Source organism: Microplitis mediator, chromosome 2 (genome assembly GCF_029852145.1).
Source record: "Microplitis mediator isolate UGA2020A chromosome 2, iyMicMedi2.1, whole genome shotgun sequence".
In the NCBI taxonomy this organism is placed as follows: Eukaryota; Metazoa; Arthropoda; class Insecta; order Hymenoptera; family Braconidae; genus Microplitis; species Microplitis mediator.
In genome coordinates, this window is record NC_079970.1 from 21498684 (window position 1) to 21525981 (window position 27298).

Below are 27298 nucleotides of genomic sequence, written 5' to 3' on the forward strand. Positions count from 1 at the left end.
CAGTGTCAGCAGCCAGTAAGAAACAAGTTAATTTCAAGCCGATGAGCGGAGAACTGTTAGAGAATGAGATATGTGATTTATAGTCACTTATTAAATAGTAAATAAGACAAAAATATTATTTTCACTCATTTTTTATTAATTTTATTTGGTTACTCGAGTCAAAAAACATTCGGATTCAAGTCTCAAAGTTCTCAATGAGGTTTTTGAGGATCAATTTAGAATTTTAAGATTGACATCAGTATAGAAAGTTATCCTAGTGTAGTCCTCGGAATAGTAGTTACGACCCATTTTGCCACTTTCAGGACTAAACTGGAATAACACAATCTGGATTAGAGCCTCAAAATACTCAAAATGTACAGGAATAATTGTATCCGCATTTGAACCTCAAAAGTCTCATTTGACGTTTTCTCTCCCCTCCCTTTTTTATCTAAAATTTTTCAAAGTCCGAAGTATAACTTTTCATTCGTTGAGGATTTTGAGGTCTTACTTATAATTCAAAATTTAGAACTCATAGTTCTCATTGAGGATTTTGAGTACTAAAGACTAAAGTAGAGTTACTTTCTGGGCGGCAAAAAAAACATCGAAGGAATCGAGGCTTTTGGGTAAACTAAAATTTGTTTTTTGACTCGGGTAATTAATACTGTCACATAAAAAATGAAATGAGTAAACTGAAGTGACAAGTAAACAAATGAGAGTAATAAGGCTGAAAATGAATATTAAATATAACTGACACCGGGCAGAAACAATTCTGTTTCTTCCCTTAGAAAGAAACACCCATGTTTCTGCCCGCTGTATGAAGGCATTTTTGAATTCCGAATTTGCTAGCAGTTGTTTGCAGCATCGGCTTGAAATTAGCTTGTTTTGACGGGCTGTAGAGACACTGAAACTTCAAGTTTCGATGCTGGTATCATGAAAAAGCATTATTTCCCTGAGTGAAATTATCAGAACTTAAAAAAAACAATAAAAATTTGATTATTCTGCAATTGAGAATAATGACTGAATGAAAGGATTATTAGTAAGGTGGTATGTCTATATACTCAGATAATTTGCACAAGGGTGTAGGTTTAACCTGAGTGATAATAATCATAGCAACTTGGCAAACACTCTATATTAATGTTCGCGGAATTCTTGCGCACGTGACGTAAATCTTTTTATGTCATCAGTCTCAGTCATCACTTTCTTCACATAATTAACTTAATTGTGTTGCTTTTTTATATTTACTTAGTAAACCCAAGTGTCGGTGTTGATACTCTGTTTGCGGAAAGCTTCGATGGTAAATTTGAAGTGACGTTGATGTGAAAATTCTATCACTTCACATCATCTTATAAACTTATTTGGCAGTAAAATAGTCAGGTTGCACCCACGCTCGACAATTCACGTCACCGTTTTATCAGCCATCATTTACCGGCCACGAGTTACATCCGCGATATTGCAAGTTTGTTGCAGCTATTTGGAAACATGTATGTCCAAGTTTAAGGCGATAAAACGCACATTATTTCGCAGACAATGTAAATGGAAATATTGTTGCGATTAAGTATTTCCAAACTACATAAACACATAAGATAAATATTTAACGCATAAATTTTGTGTGTGGGTGGCAACTGTCACTTTGTTTTCAATGTCAAGTTTATAAAAATCTAATTCACTTTCAAGGATCATAAAATAAATTTATGTTTAATTTTATTGAGTCTGTGATTGACAAAATATTTTGAAAATTTTTCAAAAAAATATTTGACTTCTGACACTTTTTTAAAAAATTCTATACAGAAATTTAGTGACTGAAGTTTAAATTCACAGACAAGTGTCGAGTTTGAAAGTAAAATTTATTCTTTTAAATAAAAATTTTGACAAAAAACACGTGGCATGAAAAATTAGTGAGCCACGAGCGGCTAAGGAATGAAAAACATGTAAATAAATTAAAGCCTCGAGGATTTTAATAAATAAAAATATAAAATTCAGTCGCGTGTCGGGATTTCAGTCCGTCAAGAGTCAACACTTGTAGCAATGACGCGCCGAAAATAATATGCACCCATCATAGCCTCAAAAAATAAGTATATATAAATATATAAGTACATTGATGACGAGCCTCGACGATAAAGACGCCGGGGATATTAGAATTATAATCGTCGGACGCGTGCTCGCGCATCTGAGATCGCCTTACGGGCTGCGAGAAAAGAATAATAAATAACAATAATGTTGAGAAAAAAGGGACAATATTTGAATATTTTAAGATCGACACGAGCCGGAAGCTGGTCATGCCACCGAGGGTTGCAAGAATATATTCGCTTATGCCCGAAATTAAGGGAGCACATCAATAATATTCCGAACAACAGCCATCCAGATTCATGGTTACATAATTTTTGTAAAAACCGTGTCATAAATGATGAAGACAATTTACAAAAAAATAAATATGGATTCCAGTGGCAGACAATGGGTTTAATCAAACGGCTGGAATTGATTTTGATCGATGGTGGTTGTTCGGTTATTGAAATTAAATCGTCTAGAATCCGAGTCGCTTAACATGTACATAACAATGCTACATCATAAACTGTCGATCTTCAAAGTATAATAGTCAAAAAAATAGTTACATGTTATAAGTTATAATAACGGTTACTAAAATATCGCTCGGCTATTTAAATAAGGCGATCATACAACAATACTTACAACGTCGAGCCCCATTTACTTACAACTTTTTTTCCCTATACGTATTCTGGCGCGTATTTGAACTCGTAAATTCGTTAAAATTTAATATTTTGCAGATGCACTTCCTTGTACATAAATATCTATATGTATATCGGGAGCACCAAGAGCATTTGATATGTAGCACGTGACCTTTAGAATCAATTCTAATTCAAATTACAATACACAATTTTTATTTCACTTTTGCGTCCGCTAAAATTGAATATTTATCGGCGCACGTGGTATATGTATGTATAATAAAGTTTTTCTTGAGTAGAATGAGGGGTAAGCCACTCTCACGCGAGCTCGTTTGCATCGCTAATTCACTTTTTTCACCAACAAAATTTTACCATTAAATTTATACCTGGATTTAAGGAGAATAAAAATATATGAAGAAGAAGAAGAAGAGTTTCGGGTTATTCATCACAAAAGAATATTAAGGTGAATCCTTATTCCCGATTCTTCGTGCACTTGTCGCAAGATACTATCGCGTAGGTCCTTACCCTTCGTGTGCAAAGAATATATTAATATGAATACATAAAATACAATAAGAAAATAAAATAAAATGAAGTTTAGTTGAGTTTAGTTTTGTGAAATAGGGCCAAGTTACCCAGAAGAGATACTGTCGTACCTGGCGTAGCGTTATCAAGGATCGAAATTAGCGTACAAAGTGAAAACGATTTGGTGGTTTTCGTTTTACATCAAGAGCCCTCTGGTCGGGAACTGGGGCAGCTTGTGGCTCAAAAAATTATCGAATTTGCCAGTTAAAATTGCGGCATTGAAAAGTAAATTTCGGTCTGTCTTTTTATTAATTTCTTAGCACGAGGGTTCTTCATTTTTTCCGGGGATTCAAATAGATTTCGTTACAAAGACATACCCCTTATTTTTAATTCCATCCCTCTATTCTTAACTTCCTTACTCTTGTTCTGTCAAAAAAAAGAAATAACGATTTAGTATGCACGTATAGACTTATATGTACATGTACTAAAATCCACAGACAAAACACCCAAATAATATTCTCCTGTCATTCCCGTATTCCCACACTGCTCTGTCCTTAATCCTTAATTCACGTTCATTGTCCTCAAGAGACAAATATAATGCCCATGTATGTCATATATATGAATAGACAAGAGTATATATACAAAAAATAATTTCATTTTATTTTCTGTCCCTCGAACCAAAGATTCTCTTCCCCTCCTCAGAAAGGACTCGCCATTATATAACACAAGACTGGTGTAGACTAAAAGTCGGTGACACTGTGCCTGATCCTGTGGCAGCTCGCCGGACAAGGAAGTGAGTTACAACGAGCGAATAAGCCAATATCGGAGGACAATAAAAGTGCGTAGCGGCCCGTGAGCTCCTCAGCATTAAATTCACAGGCATTAAATATTTTATTTGGGGATGAAAACCAAGCGAGTAAGACGACCGAGTGCAATGGGATCTTTAAGAGAGATCACCCCGTGAGACAATAATAGAAACAGTGCGTGCATCCTCCTTGGTTTTAATACCAACCATCGACCCAAATTTCAAAAGTACATGATAGGACACCCTTCTGGTTCGACATCGACATCCTGATACAATTAAAGTTCGTTGCGGTGGTTCGGGCTTACTGTTGCCTCTCGAGGGTTCCTTGCCTCCCCTTTATTATTTTTGTTCGTCTACTCGATGGTCTTATAAGCGGCCCACGAACTAACTCAGATTTCGCTCTCGTTTCCTCCTCACCTTTGGGGTTCGTTAGATATCGAGGGCAGGTTAAAAATGAACCTTCGGCTCTGCAGGCTCGCCTCAGTCTTACCCGACTCTCCGGTGCCAGTCATAAAGTACACCCGGGTTACAGGGGGTGGTGGGTAAAAAAATAAAAAAAGGTGACAGACCTTAATGCGTTACCTAAATTTAAGGGATACGCACAGAGGTAAATTTTTTTATTCTTTTATTCACATTCGTTTATATATTTATTCATATATGTTATGTACAAGTATGTATGGCCTATATATAGACAAGCACGAATCCAATCGTCGATAATCGTCGCGAATCGGTTGGAATTTGGCCCGTTACGACCCTTCGTAAAGGCGTATAACGACCAAATTCTCTATTTCTAGTCACCCAATTTACTTTTCTTTTTTATATATTTATTATATATAATAACAATAATCCTACTATATATAAATATACGATTCAATCTGTCCTTTGTAGAATTAACATCACACTGGGTGTGAAGCTCAGACAGAAATCGTTAAATGAATTCATGATTTTTTTATATGACTTTAATTGTATGTCGATGACACACCGATACAGATATTTTATGAGCTGGTTGGGACCTCGGGATTTTATTTCAAGTTTTTTTTAAATATACATTTTGATCATATATTTGATCAGTGGGCTTAATCTAGTGATATCGGTGCGGACGATCAAATCATCCTCATCCTCATCCTCATCATAATCATCTACATGTTTATGTATATTTATAAATACATATACATATATTTATAAGGGAGAATTTATTGGTTATTTAAATGTCACGCAATGTGATTATACACTTTTGGAATGCGTGTGATTATGTTGTTTAGTGTTTTGTTGGTATGTGGAAAGATTATTGGTGTATCTTGATTTTGTAGCCGACTGGTTGATTAACGCGGATAAAAAACTCCGCGAGTAATCAAGCTATCGATCTCGCGATTCAAAATCAATGATCTGTCAGTGAGTTCGTGTATCCGTATTAGATCTAAATGATTCTCGGGCGATGTATTAGTGAAGGAGAAACTGTTACTTTTCAATAGTAGAAGTTATATCTCAGAAAACCGTGAGAATTAAATCAGTTAACATTTTGTAACCTGCGTTTTAATTTTAATTAGATAAATTAATTTTTTACAGATATTAAATCTGTTGATTTAAATTCTTCAATCGGAAATTAATGTATGAGATTTTTTTTTTTAAAATATTTATTGAAGCAAAAATAAATTTTACATTAAATGTAATAGACTGACATAAATCTCGGCGCGTATTATCAATTGACGCATTGGAGCCTGTACAAAAGTGGAGTAAAAACGTGAGAAGCTCGGTAATAATTTACATGAGTAATAAAAATCTCTGAGGAATGAAAAGGAATTGCTTATTTTTAGAGCAAACAAATTTTAATTTTAAAAAAATATTAAGATAAACATTTTAAAATTTTATTCAAAATCGACTCTCAGTAGCTGAACAAAAGTAATAATAACAGCTTATAAAAGAACCTTTAAGGTTTACCGTCAATAATACGTTGTTTCCTAGTCGGCCCGGACGTTTATTCATTCGCATTCCACAAAGTTCCTGAACTAAACTCTCCTTTGGTATGTGCATCAAGTCCTTTTCTATATAAGCAAGAAGGAAAGAGATAAAAAGTGAGAAAAATAGATCCAGAGACTCGTCGATAGACTTTTCCTGTGACTCTAGAGTCTAAACTCCGGCGTTGAAAATAAATCTCATGTCAATTCAAATTAAAACCCACGCATTTAGTTTTTTATTTTTTACTCAAGTGTCTATCTATCTATTTATCTAACTCTGAGTTTTGGTTAATGACGCAGCGATTTAAACTCGGTTTCATTACACGAGACGAGCGACCATCTCGGTTGGATATTTTAGTTGCTGATGTTAATAAAATAAAAAATAATAATTATAATTGAAATTAAAAGAACAGTAAAATCAGAAGACTCAAATTAGACATGCGGATGCGTCGCACGAGGTCGCATGATTTTTCTAGGTGTAGTTTCCTGTGTGACGTCATAATTAGTGTAATTACAATTACGGGTTAGCGAGTAAGAGATACATGAACACAATAACCAGAACAAATATATATGAACCACGTGCATGTACAATAATGTCCAAGTGTAAAATATATGTATATATGTGTGTGTATTTCTATATAAATTAATGAATGAGGGACTGAGAGCAGTGAGAGACGTGCGTCAACCGCGGATGGACAGTCGGACAAGCGAGATAATTAGGCGGGACGAGACAGGACGTGCGCATTAATTAATTAGCTCAATCTAAGTCCACTTCATTTATTGTGCCATCTTTAACGCTCAGAGCTGGCTCAACTCATACGTCTTAATAATTTTATTATTTTTTCATCTCACAATAACATTCCACTCCAACTCAACTCGACACTAAAAATTTTTACATCTACATCTACTACTTTTAAATTTAAAAAAAAAATCATTTTTTTATTATCTATAGATCAGTTAACTTTTACTAAATTTTCAAAATTTTTCACATTCAAATTTAACTCCTATCTTAACCGATTGCCACATAAATGACATATATTTTTAATTACCTTCACCGTATGTTCAATCGAAATTATGCTTGAATTTTATTGGCTAGCGAAAAATTAATATATATATACATATTTAAATAACATAATTTCTGAGAAATTATTGTTGAAAATGTAAGGAAATTTCCAAGAGAATATTTCCTTCGGTTCACTCAAGTCGATCGGATAATTAATTAACTCGGATGATTTTATTGAAATAATTTATGGAGGAGTGTAACGATATTCAGAAACGAGTCATCCAAATTCAAAAGCTAGGCTGCATGTTGAATATAATATATAAGGAAAACGTCAATAATAAAAGCCGTCTAATTAATTACCAGAGTTTAAGAGCGGGAGAAATAATAGTATAGGCTATGTAGTATAAAGATGCGATTGGAATCTTCTCAACTGGAATTCAAATTTGATTAATGATCTACAGTTTTCTTTTTTTTATTTTTTTTTTTCTCATCGGCTGTTCGTCTCAATACTCGTGTATTCTCTTCTCGTCATTCTGAATTGCCTGTAAGCTTGCATGACTTCTAACACACAGGAGTAGGTAGACAAACCTTCAGCCTTTCCCACAATGGTCACCAAAATTAGTATCGTATTGTGTATCGATAAATATAGAAGACTATAGATTTATTGCAAGTATATATTAATTATTAAATATTAGGTGCGTCTGGTGAGGGATATAATGAAATGAATTGGTCGCTGACATCAGCTGGCGATGGGCTGCTGGCACCAGAAGCAGCAGGATCTCTGAAAAATAATTAATTTATGCTAACGAATGAGAAGCGTAACGGCTGCGCTCTTAAATTCGCGCCATTGAGCGTCCAAGTGTCTGTAAATCCCTCTTATCTGTACGACTAATACAACTATACGAGTTTTTATACTGGCTGATGTGGCATTCGCTCGACTGTTAGCTCTCTGGGCCAGCATCTCGGTTGACTGGTTATATCCGTCGTCGAACGTGTTCGACAAAATCCTCAGTTCGTACCAATACACGACTTCGTCTAGAGTCTGCCGAGAGAAAATTAACGTTAATTTAACCATCAAAGGATGTAATAGTTAAATAGTTTCGAAATCCGTGGGGTCTTTTCGGCCCCTTCTTAATTCACTCGGTGTCGGTAATTAATTTTATTTCCTAATGATCTATCGCTGGGGCGGATAATCGGACCAGCGTATTTCTAATGCTTTTATTTATATTAATCGACTTTTTTAAATTTTTTGAACCCCAAACTTTATGATGAAAATACGAGGATGCGAAAAAGTTAATTTTTTATTTTATTTTCGTGAAATAAATTAAGAACGAGAGGTTACTTTAGGGCCAATACACTTTAATAAGGAATGAATTTTACAAAATAAAACTTTTTTTATGAGAGTTTATTTTTTTACTTTTACCTCTAGGAAGAGGAACAGAGTGATACGCGAACGAGGAGTTTTATGCGGTTAATAAAATTGTAAGTATGGTATAAAACCTGGAAGTAGCTGTATCGGATACTATTCTCCACATCATCGTGACACTAAATCTGGCGAACCTTTATGTACTTACTATATATTATAGATGCACCCACATCCAGATACTTGTGTGCCATTAAAATTATAATTAATTCATTTATTTTGACTTTTACCAGCATTTTTAGTTTCTCAAACGGAACTCAATTGATCGAATCTCTCCTTTGTATTGAAACTTAACATCCTGTCTGAAATTTTAATATTTTACAGAAAATTCTCTTTTACCAAAATTACATACAAGATTTAAATCAAAGCAGTAAATTCTTGCAAAACTTTTAAAAAATTTACTGGAAGCTCAAAAATCTCAACTATTGGATCTAGGCTCAAACAGTTTTTCAAAATCCAAAAATATTTCATTTCTAACGTAAATTATTAGGGTGGCATGAATTTTTTTACTTGAATAAGGAATTTATCAACAAGCTCGCAAAGCTTAAACAAAAAAAATTTCCCAAGTGTTTTGACTGCGTTAATGAAAGTATGGAGACTCACTGCATGCAGAGAATTTTTTAGTCAAAATTACCCATAAAGTTTTGGACTGTAAGGGCATCTCAGTAACTGAATTTTTACTAATAGTAGAAATCGCACTTAATTTAGTGCTATCGAGTAGAATATTTTACAGTGGACATGGAAAAAATCTCGATATTTATCACATATCCTTACAGTATCAAACTTTCTGGGAACTTTTTACTAAAAATGTTTCTGCGTGTACTCTCTAAAAACGAATTAGTGAAAATCACTATTTGGCAGTAAATAGTTACTTATTGCTAGTGACCCGAGTCAAAACACAAATTCTAGCTAAGTCCTCAAAAGCCTCAATTCCTTTGATGTTTTATGCTCTGCCCAAAAAGTAACTCTCCTTTAGTACTAAAAATCCTCAATGAGAATTATGAGGTCTAAATGCGAATAAATTATCGATTTTTAATAATAACTACGGCCTCAAAATCTGCAACGAACGAAAAGTTATAGTTCGGACTTAAGAAAATTTTAGATAGAAAAAGGGAGGGGAGAGAAAACGTCGAATGAGACTTTTGAGGTTCAAATGTGGATAAAATTATTCCTGTACTCTCTAAAAACGAATTAGTGAAAATCACTATTTGGCAGTGAATAGTTACTTATTGCTAGTGCAAATTATACCACTATTTGAATTAGTGATATACTTTTCACTAGCAATTAGTGAATAGTCACTAATTTCACTATTTCATATTTACTCTCTAAACATGAATAAGTGGAATAAGTAAATATTCACTAATTTCAAGTGCAAACTGAACCGTTAATTTCAAAAAGTGGTTCGGTTGGCACTCAGAATTAGTGAATAATCACTTATTTCACTTATTCATGTTTAGAGAGTAAGAAAGTATATTTTGAGGCTCTAATCCAGGTTATGTTACTCCAGTTTAGTCATCAAAGTGGTAAAATGGGCCGTAACTACTACTTTGAGAACTAAATTAAGATAACTTTCTATAGTGTTGTCAATCTTAAAATTCTAAATTGATCCTCAAAAACTTCCTTGAGAACTTTGAGACTTAAATCCGAATTTGTTTTTTGACTCGGGGAAAAGTATACCACTGTTTGAATTAGTGACATACTTTTCACTAGTAAACAGTAAACAGTCACTATTTTCACGTTCAAATTTAAGAGGGTAATAACCGAGATGTGTCATAACGGATATGAACTATCATACAGGATTTATTAATTGACATGCCCAGTACAGGTCACATCTTGGATTAGATTTAATGGATTATTTTATTAACAAGTGTATCCACGGTATTTATGATATGTACAATAATATAATAATATAATAGCCGAATGTGTAAGCGTGAACACATGTGGTCCGCCAACGCTTGGCAGTATTATTACATGGTACAACTGGCCGATCGATGGCGAGAATTCCGAGTCAGCCGGGACTCGCCAAGTATCCCTGAGATAAGGATCAACGACGTTTGCTTCGACTCAGTGTAATTAATTATCTTAAGGCTGCGTCTTGTGCTGTGGATAGAGATTTACCCCCCGCGGAAAACCTGCACGAATTGCTCATAACTCCTAGATGTATACTTACATCCAACATATATATATATTAAAAAAAAAAAAAAATAAATATATGTAAGAATAAAAGAGAAGAGACGTTTATCCTTCACATTTTATCTAGATTTTTTGAGTAATATCGTTGAATAATCATTCATTAATAATTAATTATTTAAAATATTTAAATTATTTTAATGACTTTTTTATTTTACTATGATAACAATTTGATTAATGATCTTCTGCCAATAGTCATGAGTATTATTATTATTTATTATTACATTTATACTTTTATTATTGATGACTATCCGATAAATATTTTTATGGGAAATAATATTGTCTGAATATTTATAATTTAAATTTTTTAATAATTACTACGGTATTTACAGTAAGTCAATTAACATTGAATTAAACAGTCTCGCCAAAAATATTAAATTTTTATTACTCCGCAATACGATAATTAAAATTCACATTAAAATTTTATTCCCAGTGTTTTCAATTTATAATTACATTTAATTACTTTATCAAACATAAATAATTATTCACTCGAGTCATTAAAGTGTACAGTTAAGTACATTAAATTTTTTTTTTACCTTAAAAATTGTTAAAAAATTCAATTTCTTTGGATTATTCGAGAAAATTTTAAACTGAAATTCAAGAAAAAAATTTAAAGAAGATGAGGTAATAAAAATTCCGATGTTTTAGTTAACAGAAGCGACCGGAAGTAGCGTGAATTAAATTCATGAGATGGATATTTTTTATAAATTATTTGAACACCGTAAAAAGAGCGGTGTAGAAAATGGACTCTATTTAACACCGCGCAGTGTCAAAATGAAATAACCCTGTGTAGGCGGTGTTAAATCGGTGTAAAAAAAATTCTACGTATAGAAATTAAAAAAAAATGTATTACACCATTTTAATCACTCATTTGATTAATTAATAAAAACACTGTGTTAACTGTATAGTGATCGAGTAAGTAAAAATATTATGATCCTGAAGTTAGCAGACAATTTAAAATTTTCGGATTTTTTGTTCAACAAATAAAATCCAAAGAAAAAAAAATAAAAAAAATGCACAAGTAGAAAATTTAAAAAACTATAAGTGCAATTTTTTTAAATATTTTATTTTTGTAATTCATCGTTTTGAATAAATTTCAAAAATTATGAAACGTCAGCTAACTTTAGTATCATAAAAATATTGACACAGTTAAATATTTTCAACACCGAAAAATATTTTAACACCGCCGGCGTTATTTAAACACTGCTTCCGGTGTTAAAATTTAACACTAAAAATTTTCACACCTACACTTCCTGGGCTTACTCCGGTTTTTTTGACAGTGAGTTTTTAGCATTAAATCATGTCTCTAAAGATCGGAACGTTTTCGCGGAACAAATATACGAAAAAAGAAATGAAAAATAAAAAATCCACTGGACCTAGATTTCGGAAATGTTTCGCACGTCACCCAAAAATGACAGGCCACCCCCAACTACCCCAAATTCGCCTTTAGACACAAATTTCATAAATTATTTTCATTTTCGTTGCGTGAAAAACGTTCCGATCTTCAGGGACATATTAAATCTATAAAAAGTACTCTGGAGATGTCTCTTAACGTTGCCGATTGTTAACATAACATTTATTCAGTTCATTATTCTGGGCAGGAAAAGCCACCAGCATGACCGTTTCTTCATATATAAATACAAAGCTTCACTTACCGTCCCCACAAAGTTAAGTTAGCTTGATATATGTTAATGAATTCCCAGTATCTATAAAAATGGATCGGTAGGTACAGTACGGTTTGGTGAGTTAAGTAAATCTGTTCCAAGTTATACGAAAGATGATCCCATTCCGATTGTCAATGCAGTCGGTCCCATTTTTACGCGTAAAGTCCATATTGCCTCTTCTCGTCCAACATAAACCCCGAGTATTTTAATGCATATAACACGAACTCCATCTCACTCAGCCCTTCTTATCCTCACGTTCGGTCCCAGTCACTCGACCATGTTCATGTTTCACTGGGTTATTTTCTCGCATCACCAAGTCCAAAGATGTTTCTCCTATCCGACGTATTTTAGAATCTAGGATACCTGGACCCATTCAGGTATTTATGTTAGGATGAGAGCAGCAGAAACTCACTCTGCTACGGCGATGCAAGCCAACGGTATGAGGGCAAAAGCAAGAAAACCAAACAAAGTTAAAGAGAAAGATAAAGACGAAATGATAATGCAGCTCTCCCTTCAGCATCCTGCTTTATATTTTAAAGACCAGATATGTCACCCGTACATAAAATAATCTCTTAGGTCTTGGGGTGAGTCTTTATGCTTCAGTTACTGTTGTCAAAAAAATAATATATATAGATATATAGATATATATTTGTACAAAGAATAAAAATTTTTTTAATTTAATTTAGAAGGTTTAAATTGAATGCTCCTTAATATAAAGACTCACCATAAACCACGTCCTCTTTTAAAACGACAATTCATTATATATTTTTTTATAGATTTGACTTTTGTATTTATAAATAAAATAATATATTAACGTGTTTATTTAAAATATTATGAATTATTAAAACTTGGAGCATAAAATTATCGAAACAAAAATAAGTTAATAAATTTTTCGTCCCACCTGTTGTTGACCTCTGGAGTGAGGTATTCAGTGGAGAGAGAGGGAGAGAGTAAAAAAAAATTTACAGATTTGTGACGTATCTAACGCCCCATAACCGGTTGAAAAATGAATCACCCTGCAGTATGGCGAGTAACCAAGCCAGCTGGGTGTTGAGAGAAGAAAGCCGTGAGGTATTAGTATATATATATATATACATATATATGTTGAACGATACTTGGAAGCGCGATCTAAATCGTATGTATAAAAGTATGTGTGTGTCAGTGATACGCGCACGCGTGAGCCTCCGCCTTCACGGTCTTTTCTACCTGAAAGATACGAGAAGTGATGATCCACGAGCGAGCCAAAAATATATTTTCTTCTTTATTTATTGTATATATATGTGAATAATATTAATATGATAAATATATAGATGTAGATTTAGTGTATAGATGTGCTCGAGGAGTAGGCCGAAGAGAAAGCGAGACAGAGACAAGTATTTTAGGCTAAATCTATACAACAACCGGGAGGGCCCGCAGGAGATGGGTTCTTTAGAGCACGAGTTGGTAGCACCGACAAGACAGCCGACATCCCGCCCTTCTAGCGGCCTCCAGATTTGTAACACTACCCAAACCGGCAAACCAGAAAACCAGAATCCTCAGCTCGAATGCTATATACACAATACGTCGTCTCCGCTAGAGACATCACGAGTAGAATAAAAAATAATAATGAAAGAGTAAATGGAGAAAAGATATCTGGATAAAGTCGAGGAATACTTTATTCCCCGGAAATTCATGGTGAAGGTCATGGTTCTTTACCTTTCCTTGCAACTTTGAATTATGTCGCTCGCTTAAAATATTGCGACCAAGTGAAAGCACTTTCGCCATTGTCACAAATTTTAACATGACAAGGTCAGTCGGATTATTTTTACACTCGCGTTCAAAACTAAAATTCGCGTCATGGTTTTCAGTATCTCGGGTTTAGTATTTTTAAAATTAACGTAATTAGTTGAAGAATAATGTCGGTGGTCATTAAATATATTGATCGTCCATTTTATTGCGACGATTTCTCTCGGCTGCGACGAACCTGAGTGGGAGCTGCAGGATTTCAAGATGTCGATAATCGAATTTTTATGGCGCATCTGACGCGTACACCCTCCAGTGGTTAGATTGATTCAATTCAGGCACAGCTCGACTCACTGAGACACTAGACCAAGACCAAGACTATACAGACCGCAATCTGCACCCAGTTACTACCCGATGTCTATTATAAAAAAACTGCAAACTAATAATCCCGAGAGCTAATCCGCGTCAATTAGCTTAGACTTAATGGAGAGATTAAAATGGCACGCAGGTCTTGTATTTGATGATTGCGCAAGAAAATAACCGACGCTCCCATATCTCCCCGTCTAGCCCGACGTCTTCTTTCAAATCCATTTAAAAACACTCTTTATCTCCGGACAATAAAAACAAACTTAAAACGGTTTAAAATTTCCTCGTGTACATTAAGTATAAAAATAATTTCTGGGCTAAACACTGAAGATAAATAAAGGTGTATTAGTCGCGCGTGGGGCCCGAACAATAAATAAAAGGACCGACGAACGGACCTATGGAGAATATTCTTCAATCCAATAGCAAAGACAAACAGCGTTTACAAATAAAAGCATCTAGTCGTCTAGGATCGCGCTAAATCCATAACCGAGATTAGTCTCAGTTCTGTGTATCCAGCGGCTGTATATCTGAGTAACTGAGGCTTAGAGCTCCCGGCCGTTGGGTCCGTCTTAAATCCTAAAACCGGCATACACCCGGCATCCACATACTATACCTCGACACTATATTGCTCGATGGAAGCCAGAGGTAGAGTATTATCTCTTACTTTCAACAAGGTTATGGCCTCTCAAAATATCGTCAAAGATAACCTGAGAATTTGTCACCTCGTCTTTCACGTTGTATCCGTAACCAACTTGTAGACCCACTCGTCCGGTATTTCAACGTATCTTTATTTTCTTAATTTTATTTAAAACTTCACCTTGAACTAGACACTAAAACCCAGAGCCAGAGCCAGAGTCAGAGCCAGAGCCAGAACCACATCATGACTAACACAGCAAACTAATTTTTTTTTATCAGCTGTTCCATGTCCTCCTACACCGTCTATTTATTTACACCATTAAATTACAGTTATCTCACAATTAGTGATCCAAAGGCACTTAAACAAATTTTCCATTAACGACAGAGTTTATTTTTTCATATAATTATTTAGCTTTAAAAATTTTTTTTATCTTATTTCAATCAGTCGTAAAACATCTGACCTTTAGAACCACCCCGAAGCGTGAGCGTAAGAAACTTAAATAAAAAAAGTGTAAGATGGAAAAGGATAAATTTTTTTTCTCTAACCAATAACCTGGCGCTTAAAGTTGACGTATTTCTTGGGTAAGTCTGCGGCAGACAACCAAAGCGCCGTTTTCCAAACACACAAGGGGACATCGTGCAACCCTGGGGGGTGGTTGAGGCAACAAGTGACCACACGGAAGCTCCATTTGCCCTCCATCCACATATATCTATATAAATATCCAATAGTGTAGAGAGCACATGTACGCAGCGAGAGTGTGGTCGCGTAACAGGCCTACACTGGCCACACAAACTACATATATATTCCAGTGTTGATGTACACGGCCAGGGGAAGTGAAGTTGATATATATGTATAGTATACAAGTGAAGTGGTTTCTCGACAATCGATATATTGAGCGATGGCCACTCACTCTGTTGGCCCATTGGGAGAGCCCGCACGTCTTGTCAGAGGTTTCTGGACACATCGAACCTCGGACTTACTGCCAGCCATACACACACCCTACACCCTATACCCTATACTTTATACCCTACACCCTGCACTACACACGCGTTTTGTGGTAGGCCATGGTCACGTCCCTCTCGTAACACAGTGCCACCAGTAACCAGTCAATACAACACATATATATTTATATATGTATGTATAGATGGTACTCCCACCGTGAAGTTGTTTCGAGTCTGAGTAAAAAAACATAAAAAAGAACCTTTAGTGATGTCCACGTCCCTTTGACTCAGTAAGACGTTTACACCCTCAAGGTCTTCCTCACTATAGTCACCCTCACTCTCTTATATTATAAGATACGAGACATGACAATACTCTTGTGGAAAAGCTTTCTGAGCTTACTGACATTATCGTTATACTTTTAAAATAAATATCATAGTAATAATGAAGTAAATAAAATATTATTCTTTATTTATCGGCGTCTTGGATGAAGTTAAATTAAAAATTAATGGGCAATTAATTTTAAATTAAAAGTCTCGAAGGCCGAAGATGGGAAATTTAATTTTAAAAATCCAGAGCTCTTGTTGCTGTTTAAATTAAGAGGAAGTGAGGGAATGAGGATGGGAAAAAAGATAGCGCACGTGTGTCACTGTAAGTAAAGAAAGCTTTTTCTCGGGCTTTCACACGCGGGCAGTAACGTCTCGACGTGGCGATGTTTTAGCGTATTGATCCGACGGGTAGGGGGGTTTCTGCTTTAACGTTGTGTATAAGACGGAGTAAAGAGTGAGGAAGAGGGAGAAATGTATAAGAGCTAGTGGCTAGCCGCAGTGTGGTTAAGCGCATTAGACTGTTTATATGAGAGGGTGGAAGAGGGTTAAGGAGACGTGGGAGTTGAGGAAGAAAAACTCGGCGGAGGCACTTACCCGCTCATAATCATCCCCTTCTTTAGTTATACATTTTACTGATACACATATATATCCTCATTACTATTATATGCTTTTATATTAAATATGTATATATGACGTGTACATGCTTATGGGTATTTGTGATACTGATGACCCAGACAGCCACGAGTTCATTTGGCTCATACATAAATACGTATATATACATACATACTAGGGTGGCCCAAAAAAACCGAGTATTTTTTTTTTTCGAGTCTCTAATGAAAATTTGTTGGTTTAAGATGTTTTAAGACGCCTCTCCAAAAATCAGCTCGATAAAAAATTTTCAAGAGGTCGCTCACGAATTTTGAAAATATCAAAAATAATCGAAATCCGGATTTTTTTGTTCTAAATTTCTTCTTTTCTCGTGGCAGCAATAGTTTATATTTATGAAATCTACGCTGAAAATTTCAGCTCGAAATTTAAATATTTAAACGTCACTCAAGAATTTTGAATGTTTCCGAGTACTGTCTCTTGGGCGTTTTCGAGCGACCCTTGAATATAAATAATAAACCTTCTCAATTTTTTCAACATCAATTTGTATCATAATGAATAAAAATACAACCCGAGAAATATAAATAATAAGTTATTTACATACTTTTTTATTTTTTAATTCAATTTTTAGGTTTTTTCGCTCATTCAAAACTTACCAAATTTTATTGTTTAAGACTGTCCTGTATATTTTCGGTTATGCAAAAGTTATATTTAAGTGAAATGACAGTAATTGAGTTATAAAAAAATACAAAAACTAATTCGAAGTATTACTCACATATTATCAGTTAATATTCAAAATTCTTGAGCGCCGTTTAAATATTTAAATATTGGGCTGAAATTTTCAGCATAGTCATAATTTTATAGATATAAAATATTGCTGCCAGGAGGGAGAAAAAATTCAGAAACAAAAAATCCGAATTCCAATCATTTTTGATATTTTCAAAATTCGTGAGCGACCTCTTGAAAATTTTGTATCGAGCTGATTTTTGGAGATGCTTCTTAAATCATCTTAAACCAACAAATTTTCATTAGAGACTCGAAAAAAAAAAATAGTCGCTTTTTTTGGGCCACCCTAATACGTACATTATTAACTTTTTTTTTAAATTTATTAAGTAGAACTGAAATAATTAATTGATATGTATATAAATTATCTAATGAGCTAAAAATAGTAATGAGTGACAACAGTAAAATGTGTTGTAGTACACGTGGAAAGACAAGGGCATAGCGCAGTATGAGCTATTAGTTGTACAGAGGATGTAATTATTAGACAAATAATGCATGTGATGTGAAAAGTCGACGAGAGGTCGATTGTGACAGAAATTACGGAGCCAATTATAGAATCGATATGCAAGTTGGTGAAGTAAAGTTGCTTTAAAATATCCATATTTATTTATATAATGTAGTAGTTTAGTAAAGTGAAGTTACGAGGCCCAGAGAGGGGGAAGCAACCGTCCCTCAAGTCTGCGACAGAGTTATACGGACGTATAATTATCCTTCAGGTCTCTATTTAAATTATTATCCCGTATAGTTTCTGGGTAGAACCGAGTTAATGTTATAATATACTTTACCCAGAGGGTATATAAAGTCTATATGAAACTTTAAACTTAACTCCGAGTATCTTCTCCTCCTTTTCATTTTAAGTCTCCGTCTTCTTATTTTCCTTCAACGTGTCCTTTTATGACACAATCATTTCCACGTCTTTCTGTTTTAAACATACGCATATATTAAATATTTATTCCCAGAAAGTCGGGGTACGATGGACACCTCAAAAATTCAGAAAATAAAAAATTTTTAAATGATTACTGATTTTTTATTGAAAAATAAAACTTCTTTTTTTTATTAATAACAAAATTTGTTTGTTTTTGTTACAGACGTGATTTCTATGCTGTCAAATCTAACTGGTGAGTAATTTAAATAAATAATAATTTATTTAAATATAATACAATTAAATGAACCGTTTTAACAAGAGTATTTAATTTATTTTATTTAAATAAAACAAATGTCCAGAGAATGTCTTAAAGTAAAAATCGTATAAACATCTAAAGACACGTACTATAAATTGCTCGTAAAAATTCCTGGGTATTTTAAAAAAATTACCTCTTTTCCCGGATAATTCGCGCTTGTCTGCTCGTTTTTGTTATATATACGTTGACACCTCTCGATTCGCTCTCGTCGCGTTTGACGCGTTTGTCGTCACTTTAATGATCAGTGCCAACTGTATACCTATACCTACATCTATACATATATTCTCAGCGCACATATACATTACATAGTACACAGTGCACTGTACCCTGTACGTCGCGATTCTCGCGGGCGATCACTTACTCGACTACTGCTATATACAGTACTCTTATAACTAGGGAATTAACAACGAATAAATATTAAAACCGGTTACTGAAGTGTGTGGCATGCAGCTAACGACATTCTCGTACACCCTCCAATATTTTTATTAAATATTTTTTTTAAAAATACTCTGTAAAAAATTGGGAGTGAAATCGGAGTGATTATTAATTTTAAATCCGAATTCGTTCTGTCATTCGGAGTTCCGGAGTTTAAAAAAAATCACTCCGTATACGAAGTAAACAGGGAGTTTGTTTTTTCAGCGGAGTGACTTCGGAGTGATCTGGATTTTATTTAAATCCACATTTACTCCGATTCGGAGATTTGGTATTAAAATGATGTTACTGAAATTAGCCGACGTCTAATAATTGTTGGACTTTTTTTTAGACGGTAAATTATAAAAAAAAAAATATTTAAAAAAATTGCACTTGTAGTCTTTGAAATTTTCTACATGTGCATATTTATAATTTTTTTTTTTCTTCAAATTTAATTGTTAAAAAAAAACCTAAAAATTTTCAATTGTCTGCTAACTTCAGAATCATATTGAAATATGATACTGAAGTTAGCCGACGTCTAATAATTTTTGGACTTTTTTTTAGACGGTAAATTATAAAAAAAAAATATTTAAAAAAATCGCACTTGTAGTCTTTGAAATTTTCTACATGTGCATATTTTTAATTTTTTTTTTTTCTTCAAATTTAATTGTTAAAAAAACACCTAAAAATTTTCAATTGTCTGCTAACTTCAGGATCATATTGAAATGAACTCTTTTTCGAAATTAAACTCCTCTTCGGAGTAAATTTCACTCCGAGAGAATCAAATAAAAAAACAGCCATCCGCTTCGCATTCACTCCGCTAATTTTTCACAGTGTAATAATTAAAAAATTTTTTTTTTTTTATAATTAGTGTCATTTATTTTTTTGCTAAAATACTGGGACAGTGTTAAGGAGTGTATTATATTTTGTTTTAACATTCTGTTGTAATTTAAAAGCGACACAAATTAATGGAAACATACGAATCACTATGTTCACTATGGACTGATAAAGAGTCTCGTAAAACCACTCTATCCTTATTTTATATATCCTCGTGTCGTTATATAGCTGTATATATGTGTGAATAAATATGTGGATGTGTGGTGTGTGGATATAAGATATCTACGCATCAGCAGCTTAAGCGAAAAAAAGTTATTATATATACACAACGGCGGAGGAAGCGTCTTTATCGTTGAAATTACACTATTCGATATATTGAAGCGAGTTTATAGTCAGCGGACGATCCGCCCGACGCGTCTTTCAGCATCACTGTGAAAATTGTATCATCGACGCGGCAAACTAGGGAGGAGAAATAAAATAATAAAAGTAGATAGAGAAAAAAAGATGAGCTAGAGCTAGAGGTAGAGGTAGAGTTAGAGAGTATGCTAAATCGAATAAGAGATGCAATCTTCGTGAGATAAGAAACGTGTGAGAAATCAATTGTACGACGTAATGGATGAATTTAAATAAATCGACGTGAGTTTATATATGTGAGGAAAAATTTACATTAGTGCTGGTTTAAGATTTTTTAAGATAGAGGAGGGAAAAATGAGCAGTCGAAAAATTTTTAATGTTTTAATTCATTTCGTTGGGGATTAAATCAGAATTTTTTTAGGTTAAAAATTCTTTTGAAGTTGGAAAAAAATTATAAAATATTTTATTGACTGCTTATTTACAGACAAAAAGGCAAAATGGACCCTGCAAAATTTTTAATGATTTTTATCATTGCGCGTTGATTTTAATTTTTTATTAAAAATTCTAGCTGACCTATGCTGCCCCCTTCTATTAATTAATTTCTAATTAGTAGGGCCAGGATTTTTGCGTTAATTTAAAAATAATTAATATTTAGTGGTGTGAAATTTTTTATATTACGGGGAAAATATTGGTCTTATAAAAAAAGTTTTTAAACAAAAGTTGTAGGAAATGTAATTTTCTAAAAAAAATGTCTCTTATAATTTTTTCTTGGGACTAATAAGAAAGCCGTAATTTCAAAATTAAGATTTTAATAATTAACAAAATTTTGAATCATTCATTATGAATTTTAATTTTTGAATTACGGTGAAAATATTGATTGTATAAGAAATCATAAGAGACATTTTTTTAATAAAATTAAATTTCCTACAACTTATGTTCGAGAATTTTTTTTACTAAGACCGATATTTTGCCTGTAATATCAAAAATTTAAACTATTCATTTCAAAAATAAGGCAAAAATCTTGTCCCTACTAATTAGTAATCAAGTAATTAAATATTTTAATAATAAATGTACTTGTGTATGCATGAGAAATACATTTAATAAGTTTTAATACCAGGAGATTTGACATAAATTAGCAAATGTATGACATAGAGGTAGGCTCATACATTTATAATAAATATAAAGAGTATGAATCACAAAAAGGTACGCGCACGATAATCCCGATGTATTGTTTCACTGACGGAAGTTAGTCTTTTATTACGATCCACTTCCGCCAGTCACTTGACACACGGATGTACCAGTTCGTTCGCACACACTCACACAAGCCACGCGTAAGTTTTGATTACATCTAGCGAATGAAAAAATATTCGGCAGTATTATTCCATAAACGATCTTCAATCCTTATCTCATATCTCTCTTCAACGCGAATCTTAAGTCTCGAGCAAAAAAATAATAATAATAAATATGCACATTAAATTGTTTGTGTATAGAAAGTCGCATCGCGAAATGCCCGTTCGCAGAGCGTTAATTTACGAAAAATAAAAATAAATAAAAAAAAACCATCTGGACTAAATTGAGGGGAGTGATTATATCTACATATACATGTACAAACATATATTACATGTATACGTTTATGTGTGTGCATGTAAATGTACCCACCGGTGAAATTAAAATTATAAGAAATAAAAAGAGCTAAATCAACGTATGTTACTGACTCTCTCAGTTATATATATACATATATATACATATACAGCACTCTATATTTTCTGCCGCTTCGTTGATCCCGATTGCGTCCCTCGAATTCCGGTAATTATCATAATTGCCCCTCGACTCCGCGCCCAAATCGCCGCTCCTGCTTCTTCGTACACTTGATTCTAGTGTGGAAACTTTCATGTGAAATAAATTATTTTTTAAAAATAAAATAATAAAAAAGTATAGCACACAAATGCTCAATGAAATAAAATAATTACTTTAATCAGACTTTGATTGCGCTCACGTAATTTGCAGTCATAACTCCGCATCCGGTTGCGTTTATCCGTTTCCAATCCAATAGTAAAACTAAAAACTCAAATATTTATTTATTAATTAATTAATTAATTAAAAAAAAAAACTCATCTCCACTTTATTAATTAAAACAACAAACTCTTCAGACTCATGGCATCTGTAGCAGCTTGTCGAGTAGCCCAAGATCCTTGGCCATATAATACTCTTTTCCTAACAAGACGCATTATAAGTTTTTCACCAAAGTTAATTTCGCAAGATAGCACACACACGCACACACATGTACACTCACACACACACGAGCACACAGACACCTAACGATCTTGCGGTATCTTTTCTTATTCTTCCAAGCTAAAGACCCAGCATATATCTATATAGCCGAGTGTCTCGCTCAGAGTCAGACTGAGCACACTAGCCCCATCTCTATAAGCGATACCGGGGGGTGGAAACCACCCTTAATTCTTTCCCACAGTACCGCTCCAACTAACAACGGTTAAGAGTTTGTGGAAGCGTCTCTATGGTTAATTAAACGCATAGATCACCTCTAACTCCTTTTCTCCGGACTAGGCACCTTTCCCCACCCACCCCTTTCCTCAATATTAAACCGCAGTGTCGTGCTCAAGAATTTTCATCCCCTTGACCCATTATTAATTATTAATTAAAAATTATTTTTCGCTTTAATTTATCTCCCCGAAAATAAATTACGATTGGCAATTTATGGCGACTACAATTCGCGGCGCATGCCGGCCAGCGTATTTATTAAAATCGTTTTTAATTTATTTAATTTACATCCCGGGACCAGGAGGTGACTAAATAGTCTTAGAATGGACGGACAAAGACCCATAATAATCCGCCCGGTTAGCTTATACACAATTCAATATTTTATTTTTCGAATAAGCCGAGCTCCGAACTGTGAGCTGCTTGTGGACACCAGGTTGATGCCGCTTGCCTCCTGTCCACGCCCACGTGTCCTCCTCACAAACACATCAGATTACACATCTGTATTTTTATATACATGTACATATGTGTATATATTTATACATATTAAGAGAGGAGAGGAGAGGAGCGTAGACGAGTTTAAAGAAATACCGGTTTCTTTTCTAAAGACAAGTTAAGGTGTGACCCCATCACGTTAAAACTACTGTACTCATTAACTTACCCATCAAGTATTAGTATATAAATATATATATAATTTTTTTTGTTTTTATATTTAATAAGTATGAGTATAAATGTAAATTTAAATTGTAACAATAAAAAAAGCAAAATATATACGGCACTGGGATAAGAAAAACACACAAGATAGGATATTCTTATATGAATCGATGAAAGAACCGCGAGCATGCGCGTTACTGTCTTAATAACTCATACGTTACCACCCTCATGTGGTCCATCCCTGCGGGGATGAGGGAGAATCTGTCTCTTTCTATTACTGGTGTGTATGTAGATCTAGATAGAGATGGAGACGGAGATAGAGTTTAAGTTGGAGCTGGAGATGGAGATAGAGTTGGAGTTTAAGTTCGAGATGGAGATGGAGTTGGAGTTTAAGCTGGAGATGGAGATGGAGATGGAAATTCAGCTCTCCGGGAATGGCTAAAGAGATCGGAATATATGCATATGGACCCTTGGCGAAATGTTTCGTCTGAGGATCGCAAGTTGGATTCCTTAAATTTTTAAAGCCGCTTCACACCTTTTGTGTGTGTCTAGTGTGTCAGCCAGATGAGCATATCCGATACTGCGTGTGTTAATTAAAAAGTATTCCAGGAGATTTATAAATACAGATAGGGATTGTTTTTAAATTTGTTTAATTTTAATATTTTTGTTGGCTCATGTGATAATTAATTTTTTTTTTTACGAGATTTCGATACGTGTGTGGATGGCTAAGAGTCGACGAATCTATAAACCGTATCTTTGGTTTCGAAACTTAAACGTGCCAGCGCGAACAAATTAGCTCCCTATCTGAAACAACTTCTCGGAATAGCCGTTACTCAGGACGAGTTAACCGGCCTTAGCCCATGCCAGGTAAAAATAAGATTCTGTTGGTGTGTAAAGAAAAAAAAATCATGTCCGCCAGTTTTTTACACTCTGTGACGAAGGTTAAATAGAGACGCCGGTTTTATTATTTATTTTTAATTCACAATCAAAATCAAAATAAATATTACCCATAAATTAAAACGCCTGCAATTAATTTATAATTGCAAGCTAACCTCTGTACTTTTTTTACAGAATATTAATTTACTGGTGAATAAAATATCGACGAGATTCCTCGCGACCGATTTTTAGTTTCCACCAGCAGTTTGTTTATTTATATGCAAAAACAGTTCGCGCCTGGTCTGCAACCGCTTCTCGCTATCTCCTTGATTGCCTGGTCCTAATTAATTCCTCAGGTTTATCTCGGTTTTTCTCAGGCGCATCGCCGCTTATTCACCTTCAACTTGTTGTGTGCAGGACAAACCGACCGGGCACACAAACGAGTCTAGAGTGTCGGGTTGAATAAACAAAAAAAAAAATTAATCTAAATAATAATAAAAAATTTTAATATTTTACGCTTCAATATCCATGCCTAGATTTTTTTTTAAATTCCGTTGAATTGACAAAAAATTTACACTTAAAATAATTTAGATATTCTTCGAAAGTTTATTCGCTGGGTGATTTTTTTTGGCTGTTAAAATTTTTTTTACAATACAAACACGAATATTTGCGTGTAGACACACGTCAGACACCGAGTCTCGACGTTGGCGTCAACACAGAAGCGTGAGTACATGAGTGAGTTTACGCGTAGGCGTTTATTCTTCCCATGTCGCGGTTTTCTCAGTGTCTGTGCTTAGTAGCTCAAGACTTGAGAGTCACACTAGCTCATTTTATCCCTTTTTCCACTGGTAGATGGCAACTCAACACTAACGTAACATATCGTCAACACACGGTAGCTATTTTTCAAACCGTTTAAAAAAAAAGGAAATTGTCTCCCAAAATTTATAACAAACCAAAAATATTTATTTTGTTTTATTTGCCCATTAACTCTCGAGACATTTTAATCACCAAAAGCTCCTACGGTAGTTGCGCACAGTAAATAAGTTAGCAATTAATGTCCCAGTAAAAAAGTCCCAATAAAAACGTCAGACGGAATAATCAATTAAGCAGCGAAGTAAAAAATTTGCTCAGCATGCAAGCACAAGTATTTAGACAATTAGATTTGAATTTAAATTAAAGACCAGAGTACACGGGTAATTCTTCAATCACGTCGTGTTTTAATCGTTGAAGAGAATTAGATAGGCGAGGGCTTAACAGTGGGCTACTAAATGCCCGTTCGAGTCCAATACAACAGCACACAATACAATTGTTGGCTTCTCACTCGGTTGGTTGCCCTGTAAAATCATCTGTTCTCTTCTCACTTGGTTATCTGCACTACTACGTACTATTATATACCGATTGATACACCGAGCACGATCGCACGAATCAACAGAGACAATTAATAGCCGTACTGTACCTTTGCTAAGCGCTGGACGAGCTTCGAGAATGTAAAGACAGCGAATGTGTGTTTTGTGTTCTCTGTGTTGTTTAAATATATATGTATGTATATATCTTATAATGTTTTGTGTATTATATGGGGGTTGCATGGTGTCTTTTATGCGCTCTTACGACCCACGCTTACATATTCCCTCCTGTGGTGACAATTCTCCTGTTCTCAACTGTAATCGCGATTGTTTGTGACTTTAACTTTTTTTTTTTTTGTTTTATAAAATATAACTTTATAACTGATAAAAAAATTGCGACAAATATTTCAATTCAATACTTAATATATTTATTTTATGACTTGTGATTAAAGTTCTACCTCGATATCTCCAGAATAAAATTAAAAAAAAAACAATTTAAGCCTTGGGAATACCCATGAAAAAAATTCGTTCCAAAAAAGATCGACATGTGGAACTTTCACACATGAGACAAATTAGAAAAGTTCAAAAAAAATTTCAAATTTGAGGTTTTTGATTTTTTTCGGAACCAGCGAAAAATGTAGTAAAAATATGTTTAAAAAATGTTGAAATAAGCAACGAAAAATGACGTAACGCACAAAGAGAAACACAGAGAGGGTAAGGGTAATATTTTGTTACCTGCGACCTTTTCCGATAACCCGATGACCATCACTCAAAATTAGTCTGAAGGAAGATCTCGGCCATTCAATACGTCACATTAAATTCATACATATTTTGCTATTCACAAACATTCTAGACTCAGCTATATATTTAAACATTTCCATTGTAATAGTTTTCTATATTTTTAATAAAGTAACAAAGTGATTAATAAAACCTTTTAATTCATTTTGCATAGCTCACGCATTTCCTGATATTCCAACAAAAAACGTTCTTTTTTTATGTACCTGAAGATCGGAACGTTTTTCGCGCAACGGAAAAAAAAATTTGATGATAAAAAATCTACTGGATAATCAGATTTCAGAAATGTTTCTCATATAGATGCTGGTATATGTCAGCCAAAAATCTTAGGCGGGCCCCAGACTCCGGAACTACCCTTGAAGCAGTTTAATTACATCATTTTTTTCATTTTCGTTGCGCGAAAAACGTTCCGATCTTCAGGTACATCTTTTTTTATTCAAAATTCACTCTTATAAAATCACAGATAAAATTTTTTTTTTTTTTACTATCAAAAATACAAAAGTTCTACTCAAAGTTCTGATCTGTCTAAAGTTTAGAAGTTCTGCGTGTCGAACTTTTTTGAAATAAATTTTTTTTACACGGTATTTATTCAAAAATATTTAGTCTTCAACATTGACTTGTATTTCTGCGATATAATAAAGTAGTTTGTGAAAAAATAAATGAATAATAATAAAATATAGTGACAAAATCTCGGATCACTTAAACAAGAGAATCTCAGCACAAGAGAGGGTTGAACCCTTTTCCATG

At 34.0% G+C, this 27298-nt stretch overlaps 1 protein-coding gene across 2 annotated transcripts in view; it reads left to right on the forward strand.

The window, feature by feature from the left end:
• LOC130663977 (zinc finger homeobox protein 4) overlaps positions 1-27298 on the forward strand; it is a 159241-nt gene that overhangs the window by 68688 nt on the left and 63255 nt on the right. For both annotated transcript variants that reach the window (XM_057463583.1, XM_057463586.1), the window contains one exon: positions 18690-18719. The gene's annotated coding sequence lies outside the window, so the exon portion shown is untranslated. The remainder of the gene's footprint in view (positions 1-18689; positions 18720-27298) is intronic.